A 9589-nucleotide genomic window follows, 5' to 3' on the forward strand; every position below is an offset into this window, starting at 1 on the left:
AGTAGAAGTGTCAACCAAATTCACGATCAACAATGACAGATGGAAACACATGCGTGTGATCGGCCCCAGCAAGAGCTTTATATGCATTGCGCATGCACAAGTCAACTTAGCCTTTTATAGATATAGAATAAACTTGCTTAATTAGACCTGCTTTCTGATTTAGCTAAACTCTTCCCAGCCCAGTGAAGCACCCAAACTTCTCTTTCAGGTAATTGTCAGCAACACAGCAGTAAATATCAACACGAAGCAGATTATTATTGTAGATCACACAGGGAGGACAAAGGGTAAAATACTTAACTGCAGCAGTGTTTGACTATATTCTGTGCAGTGAGAAAACCTAAAGTCATTTTCAAGGTCCACCATTTCTTATTTCTTTCAGTGGGGTCAAGTTTCTAAACTTTCTAAATCTCCATTTTCTGGCTAATGAAAAGAAAATAGGATTCCATCAAGTCTCCGATCTACCTACTCCATGACTTCTGTGATGATCAAATGAGATGAGGCATGGGAAAACGCTTCACAGACATTTGGTTACAGTGTAAAGTGTTTCCACCTGCCTATAAAGCAAGTCGTGTTCCTGGGCTGAAGAAACTGCAAGGAGGCTAGTCACTAGTCACTAAGGAGAGGAAGCCAGGTATTGCTACATGACATCATTACCTGGATGGAGGGAAAGACACTTAGTATATTAGCCTTTTATATATGTATATAGATAAAGCTCACTGGACAGGCTTACCACATGGCAGATACTCAATAAGTGTTAGGAAAGGTTTAATTGACTTGAAAATAGTATAGAATATATTTATAAATATTTTTTAAAGAGACAATTTAGAATTCTGATCAAAGATGAAGCAATTTTTTCTCAACTCTTCTGCCTTGAAAACAACCAAAAAGAATGAAAAATGTGGGGGCCGGGGGGAATCCTTACTGAAGAAATGAAATACCTACATACAAGCTCACACCACAAAATGAAGAATATATGCCAAATATATTGAAATCTAAACCAGAATAAAGGAGAATAATTACAAGATGACACCTATCTCCTCAGACCTCAAGCAAGAATCAATTTCTCTAAAAGTAAATACCTCAGTCCAAAAGAATATCAAATGATCCTTTGATTAAAGTGATATGATCTAGGTGCATGAGAGACAGCAGAAGTGGGGAATATTCCTGTGAAGACTCAGTTCCACACAGGAACTGCAGGTGAAGTTGAGCTGAACAAAGAAGAAATATACAGATATACCATCTTGTCTATAATCTAATCTCCTAAAACACTGCCTGGGGTGAAGGAAAGGAAGCAGAGATGACCAGATCACAGCACAGATAGCCTGACTTAAGGTGGTTCATTGTAAGCCACACCAAACTTCTAATGCCAGAAACTAAGAAGAGATATAAGCAGAATGTAAGAAAAATCATTGAGGTTTTTCATGACAACAAATACCAATTTTAAAAGTGCTAAACTTGCCCCTCCTAATGTTGTTTTTCAGCAAATAAATATCCAGTATAAATATGCGCCCATCTGAAGATAAGCAGTAAGAAAGGAATTAGCACAGGAACTATATAAATACATAATGGAAAATGAGATATTAAAGACACAGATCACACATTAAAAGAATAATAATTTCCTCCCTTGCTCAAGGAAACAAAGGAAGAATTTAGACAATTATTTCGCTTCAGTCTCAAATAAAAATAACATGATCTCTGTGAGGGAGAAAAAAAAGAACTCAAAGAAAAGATAAAGAGATCAAAGAAGAGATAAGACAACAGTAGTTGAAAAGTGAGCTGGCAGACTCAGGAAAGAAAGGGAAGAAGGAAAATCAAGCCATTACAAAGATAAAACTCTCATTAGATGTAGAAAAAAAAATGTGTGTTAACAACTGAAACTAGGGCATAGAGGGAGAATTGAGGAAATCACTTAAAAAGAAATGGTAAAAATGAACAGAAAATATTGGATATAAAACTTATAATTAGGAAAACAATGCAGATACAACATTTATAATTACTGATTCTGAAGAAGAGAATTTTTTTAAATGAACCTCCACAAAAAATTACTTATATATAACACAAGAAAGTAATCCATGCCTTAGCTCGTTTGGTTCAGTGGATAGAGTGTTGGTCAACTTATGCGAGGCCTGGGCCCTGGTTGGGGCATGCAGAAGGCAACCAATGCAGGAGGCAACCAATTGAAGTGTTTCTCTCACATTGATGTTTCTCTCTGTCGCTCCCTCTCTCTTCCACTCTCCCTAAAAATCAATGGAAAATTATCCTCAGGCAAAGATTAATATAAAAATAAAATAAGAAGAATATTCTAAGTACTGAGACAATTCAAGGGAAAAAGTAAAATCTTTAAAAAAAAAATAAAGTAGTTCATGTCCCCAAGAAAAGGTAAAATATAAATATTAATGCTAAAATATATCCTGGTATACTTCATAATTTAAAAGTTTAAAGGTAAAAAAAAAAAATTACCTGCAAACTTGGAAATGGAAGGGTTTGTTGCTGACCTCTGCCCTTGCCTCACCAACATTAAATGCCTGGGGGAAAAGTAGAGCAAAACTCTAGAATCCTGAAAGTAAGTGAGACCCAATAATCTTATACCCAGTTATTCTTCAAATATAAAAGCAACAAAGACTCATTTACAAAGATATAAACATATCAATAATAAGGATATTTGCATCTAAGAAAACAATACTTGAAAACTCTTTAAAAAAAACCTGAAAGAAGGATTTGAGATGGCCATATAATCTCATTCAATCTGCATTTATTGAGTTCTACTATGTGTCAGGTTTTCCACTCGTGTCATAACTAATTTAACATACATAGTTCAACCCTATGGGAGAAATATTCTATTCTATTTTCTTAAATGAAAAATATGAAGTTTAAAGTCATACAGCTATTAAGTGTGGGAATCTGGACATAAATCCAAGTCTTCTGAATTCAAAACTCATTCTCTAAACTGTGCCTCAAAGCTTCAACATAAACCACTGAAGATGCGGGCAGGGAAGGCTAACTTAGCATTTTACAAACTAAAAAAGCTTGGAATGGATTCCTATTCCAAGGAAACAACAGATTTCCTTGTATGCTTTCTCTTCAAATTAATTTTTTAATAATGGTAAGTGAACTAATCCCCCAGGAACTCTCTGTTAACACTATTCTATTCAGGAAAGGGTTTGTTTATCCAATTAGATTTTTTTAATCAAAGTATGATAAAAATAATAATAATAATAAAGCAAAGCTAACTAACTGGTTCATAATCACATTGTTATGGACAGAAATAGAATATTGAGGACTAGCTATGCTTGTGGGAAATATTAATCATGCTCTGTTAACCATGATTGTCTTATGTTGGTTAAAAAAGGACATTCTAACCTGCTGGGAGTTGTACATCCCCTGGACCTGAGAGTCAACCTTGGACCTGGAAGTCAACCTTGGGATGTGGTCCACTCTCATTCAAGACCTGCCTACTATCATGGAAAGATTAACAACCATGTTGCCCAAACAATGGAGTCCCACCAGAGCCGGCATTGCCTACTTCCCCATGTAATCTTTGCCCTACCCAAGTGGCTGGTTTACTGGGGTGGGGCGGGGGGGGGGGGGGGGGGAGGCTGCAGAGCAGATTTTTGTGGATGACCTGCTGCTCTCCCATACTGCTGTCAGTATTGGCATAAACGCTCATATATGATTCAACCCTGTCTCTGCTTAATTGGCACAAGTAGTGATGGGCAGCCCAGATTCATTGATTGTCCAGTTACACCATGACCTGAATCTCATCTGCACTGGGCTCTACAGTCAATTCTCCAAAACCAGAACAGTTTACTCAGTTCTGTAAAAATCATTCAATCCTGGTGCCTAATGTAGTTACATCTAGTAGTAATCTAGGTCACTTAATAATGAAAGAAAACTGTGGGTTCCTATAGTCTCCTTAACAAATCTCATTTACTTATTGAGTCTTATTTAGAACATATCCATTATATCATGATTCAGATTTTTTTAAAATAACAATATATATTCCAGAGTAACAGTAAAATTACTTTATTAAAAAGATAATATATCTTAATATATAAGTCCAAATAAAATGAAGTCTCAACGAGACAAAGGTAGAGTTAAAAAATGTCCTCTCTTGCCCATTTGGGTAGTTCAGTTGTTTGAGCATCGTCCTATGCAACAAAAAGGTTGCAGGTTTGATTCCCAGTCAGGGCACATACCTAGGTTGCAGGTTCAATCCCCAGAAGGAAATGGGTGGGGGACAAAGGGGGAGGAGTAGGGGACTTCTGTAATACTCTCAACAATAAAACAAATTTTTTAAAAATAAAATAAAATAGCCAAAACCGGTTTGGCTCAGTGGATAGAGCGTTGGCCTGCGGACTGAAGGGTCCCGGGTTCGATTCCGGTCAAGGGCATGTACATTAGTTGCGGGCACATCTCCAGTGGGAGGTGTGCAGGAGGCAGCTGATCGATGTTTCTCTCTCATCGATGTTTCTAGTTCTCTATCCCTCTTCCTTCCTCTCTGTAAAATATCAATAAAATATATTTAAAAAAATAAAATAAAAAAATAAAAATAAAATAAATAAGAAATATCATCAGATGAAGATTAAAAACTTAATAATAATAATGCCCTCTCCAAAGGACCTAAATAGACACTTCTCCAAAGTAGACATACAGATGACCAAGAGACATATGAAAAAATAGTCACTAGTCATCAGAAAGACGCAAATTAAAACGACAATGAGGTATCACCTCACACCTGTCAGAATGGCTACAATCAACACACAAACAATGACAAGTTCTGGCAAGGATGTGGTGAAAAGGGAACCCTAGTACACTGCTGGTGGGAATGCAGCCACTATGGAAATCAGTATGGAGTTTCCTCAAAAAAATTAAATATGAGACTGCCATTTGACCCAGCGATCCCACTTCGAGGAATACATCCTAAGAAACCCGAAACACCAATCCAAAAGAATATATGCACCCTTATGTTCTTAGCAATGCAATTTACAATAACTAAGATCTAGAAATAGCCTAGTGTCTATCAGTAGATGAGTGGATAAATAAGCTGTGGTAAACTTACACCATGGAATACTTTGCAACAGTAAAAAAAAGAAGGATCTCTTACCCTTTGAGATATCATGGAAGCACCTAAAGAGTATTATGCTAAGTGAAATAAGCCAGTCAGAGAAAGACAAGTATCACATGATTTCATTCATATGTGAAATCTAATGAACGAAATAAACTGAGGAACAAAATAGATTCAGAGTCATGGAAGCATGGAACAGACTGTTGAATCTCAGAGGAAAGGTGGGGATGGGTGGGTGGGTGGAGGGACGAGATCAAACAAAGAACTTGTATGGATATATGCATAACCCATTGACACAGGCAATAGTGTGGTGAAGGCCTGGGGTGGAGGATGGGGCAGGCTAGAAGAGGTCAATGGGGATAAAAAGGGGAACAGATGTAATACTTTCAACAATAAGGATCTAAAATCAATCAATCAATAAAATTAAAATAATAATGCCCTCTCTTTTATAATATGATATGCCAATGTTTTTAGCATCAGGCACACCATGCTACGAGTTGTGAATTACAAAGGTCTTAGAACAAATTCACAAAGTGTAATCACCCTTCACAGTTGAGATATTCTGTTTATTCTATGGAGAAACATTTCAGTTTAAATTAAACTTTGAAGCTTTTGGTGTTAGCTGCAATAAGGACAAAACAAGGAAAAGAGAACATTTCATCATGTTCAGCATAATACAAGTACAATACATATTTCTGATAGAAATATTTTCAAGGAAATGAAATCACTGAGATAAAATTTCATTTAATATTGATGCCCATATTATCAAAAAATACTTAGACACAAAATTACATATCTTCATCAGTTTAAAACATAACATTTAGCACACTGATTATATTCTTTCAGAAAAAAATCATTAAAATGTTCAATATAAAAGTATAAAATGCCAGTACCTTGGAAACATGATATTTAAAATTAAATAAATATATCTTTAAATTTGTAGAATAATTTAATCCGTGAGACTGAATAAGATGTTATGTGACTATGATGGCTGAGAAACTGTATATTCCTAAAACTTAGGTAAGATAGAAGATTAATAGAATGCTCAATGAAGAGGATTAAGACCAACAAACTCTTTTCTTTTTCTTTTGACTTTTAGAAATGTATATGCTCTCCTTTTTAAATTTATTTTTATTGAATTTATTGGGCTGATATTTGTTAATAAAATTATATAGGTTTCAGGGGTACAATTCTATAATGCATCAAACTCTTGTATCTTAAGATCTGAAGTCATTCTGATATTTGAATTCTGAAGAAGTAAAAAATGAAAAACGTGCTTAAAAGCCACCTATGAACTCCCCATTACTGCTTTCCAGTAATGGTTGCTATATTTTCACCCTCAGATAAAGATATTTAAAGTAAAAAAGATTTTTTGCTCATTTTCACAGCACATATACTAAAATTGGAATGATACAGAGAAGATTAGCATGGCCCCTGAGCAAGGATTTCACACAAATTTGTGAAGCATTCGAAGAAAAAAATGAATAATCCTATATAATAAAAGCCTAATATGCTAAGTGTCTGGTTGTCCGGTCATCCATTCAACCAATCAACGCATAATATGCTAATGATATGCTAAGGCCACTCAACTGCTCACTATGACATGCACTGACCACCAGGGGGCAGACGCTCTGACCAGTAGATTAGCTTGCTGCTGGGGTCCAGCCTATCAGGACTGAGCGAGATGGGCTAGGCATGCCCTGGAGCCCTCCTGCGGTCCCTCCCTGGCTGGCCAAACTCCTGCATCCCTCTCCAGGCCCAATCCTGCACCAGTGGGGTTCCTTGGCCTGGCCTGCGCCCTCTCACAATCTGGGACTGCTCAGGGGATGTCGGAGAGCCAGTTTCAGCCCAATCCCGCTCAATGCAGGAGCTGCCCCCTGGTGGTCAGTGCGCTCCCACAGGGGGGGCGCCACTCAGCCGGAAGCCAGGCTTATGGCTGGTGAGCGCAGTGGTGGTGGTGGGAGCCTCTCCTGCCTCCGTGGCAGCTCTAAGGATGTCTAACTGCCGTCTTAGGCCGATTCCCCATGGGGAGCGGGCCTAAGCCATCAGTCAGACATCCCCCGAGGGTTCCTGGACTACGAGAGGGTGCAGGCTGGGCTGAGGGCCCCTCCCTGAGTGCACGAATATCGTGCACCGGTCCTCTAGTCCTATCAAATAAAAGAGTAATATGCAAATTGATCGTACCTCCACTACACCCACAAGCCACGCCCACCAGCCAATCAGAAGCGAGTATGCAAATTAACCCAACCAAGATGGTTGTGGCCACGGAGAGAGCAGGAGGCTTGGGTTTCTCCGACAATGGAGGAAGCCAAGCTTTCCGCACACCCTGGCAGGCCCAGGCCTCCACTCAAGGCTACAAAGTTTCAATTACAGAAGATAAATTAATCCCAACAAAAATGGCGGCAGCCACAGAGCTGAAAATAGCAGGAGGCTTGCGTTGCCCTCGGCGATGGAGGAAGCCAAGTTTCCGCAGCCCTGGCCTACCTTGGCCTCTGCTTAAGGCTACAAAGTTTCAATTATAGAAGATAAATAAATCCCAACAAAAATGGTGGCAGCCACAGAGCTGGAGAGAGCAGGAGGCTTGAGTTGCCCCCAGCGATGGAAGAAGCCAAGCTCCCACAGCCCTGGCCTGCCTTGGCCTCACTCAAGGATACAAAGTTTCAATTATAGAAGATAAATAAATCCCAGATACCAGGGCCTTCGCTTGGGTCGCCGGGGGGCGTGGCCAGCCTGAAAACAACCACAGGCCCCTCACCCAGGCCACCCCACGCCCCAAGGGAACCCCCACCCTGATCCGGGACACCCTTCAGTGCAAACCAGCCAGCCCCCACCCATGCACCAGGCCTCTATCCTATCTAATAGAAGAATAATATGCAAATTGACCATCACTCCAACACACAAGATGGTTGCCCCCATGTGGTCAAAGATGATTGTCCCCATGTGGACACAAGATGGCCGCCACAAGATGGCCAGCAGGGGAGGGCAGTTAGGGGTGACCAGGCCGGCAGAGGAGGGAAGTTGGGGGCAACCGGGCCTGCAGAGAAGGGCAGTTGGGAGGGACCCAGGCCTGCAGGGGAGAGCAGTTAGAGGTGACCAGGCCTGCAGGGGAAGGCAGTTAGGGGTGACCAGGCCTGCAGGGGAAGGCAGTTAGGGGCAAACAGGCTGGCAGGGGAGCAGTTAGGCATCAACCAGGCTGGCAGGGGAGTGGTTAGGGGGTGATCAGGCTGGCAGGCAGAAGCAGTTAGGGGCAATCAGGAAGGCAAGCAAGCGAGCAGTTGGAAGCCAGCAGTCCTGGATTGTGAGAGGGATGTCTGACTGCCCATTGAGGCCCGATCCTACTGGGCAGTTGGACATCCCTCGAAGGGTCCCAGATTGGAGAGGGTGCAGGCTGGGCTGAGGGACACACACACCCATGCATGAATTTTGTGCACTGGGCCTCTAGTAAATAAATAAAGTAAAAAAGATTTTAAAGATAGCATACCCTCATTGAAATCATGAAATTTTTTACTTCACTACAAAAATTAATATCTCTAACTTTTTATTTTATATTAGAGAACATGTTTAAGCAGGAAAGAGATATAAAAGGGAAATGATAATAGTATTATGTCATTTGGTGAAAACAAATTTGTTCAAATGCCACTTTTTAAAATAAACATATTCTTCCTATAAGATATCAAGAAAAACATCACACAAAAATAAAAATGAAGTTTCAAAGATAATTTTGAATTATGATTAGTTTTTGAAAACCAGTAGCACTACATTTTTTGAGGCTATGTTCTTCTCTTGTCTACGTTAACATAATATAACAATGTACAGGTCAAAAGCACATAGTTTCAGGTAAACACATAATTAAGAATTTTAGTTTTTTATTTTTTATTTTTAAATCTCACCTGAGGATATGTTTTTTATTAATTTAAGAGAGAGAGAGAGAGAGAGAGAGAGAGAGAGAGAGACACCCGCAACCTAGGTATGTGCCCTGACTGAAAATCAAACCTGCAACCTTGTGGTGTACAAAATGACATCCAAGCCATTGAACCACCGGCCAGGGCCACATAATTAGGAATTTTTAAATGAATCAATTCACCTCAGACAGTGTGGTTCAGTGGTTAAACATCAACTTATGAATCAGGAGGTCATGGTTTGATTCCTGGTCAGGGCACAGGCCCTAGTTTCAGGCTCGATCCCCAGGGGGAGGTGGGGTGCAGGAGGCTGCCAATCAATGATTGTCTCTAATCATTGCTGTTTCCATCGCTTTCTCCCTCTCCCTTGCTCTCTAAAATCAATTAAAAATATATATTTAAAAACAAAATGAATCAATTCAGGATCAATAATTGGCCATTTAAAATAACGATTTGTCCATCATACTACATTTTCAACTCTACATTAGATACAATTAATAAAACAACACAGCACATAAGATACATCGGGCAGGAGTGGGGTGGAAGGAGTCAACAGGGTAAAAGGGGGAAAATTTGTAAGACTTTCAACAATAAAGCTTAAAAAATACATCCAATAAAATATACA

The sequence above is a fragment of the Plecotus auritus genome (assembly GCF_963455305.1).
Source record: "Plecotus auritus genome assembly, chromosome: 9".
NCBI classification, from domain to species: Eukaryota; Metazoa; Chordata; class Mammalia; order Chiroptera; family Vespertilionidae; genus Plecotus; species Plecotus auritus.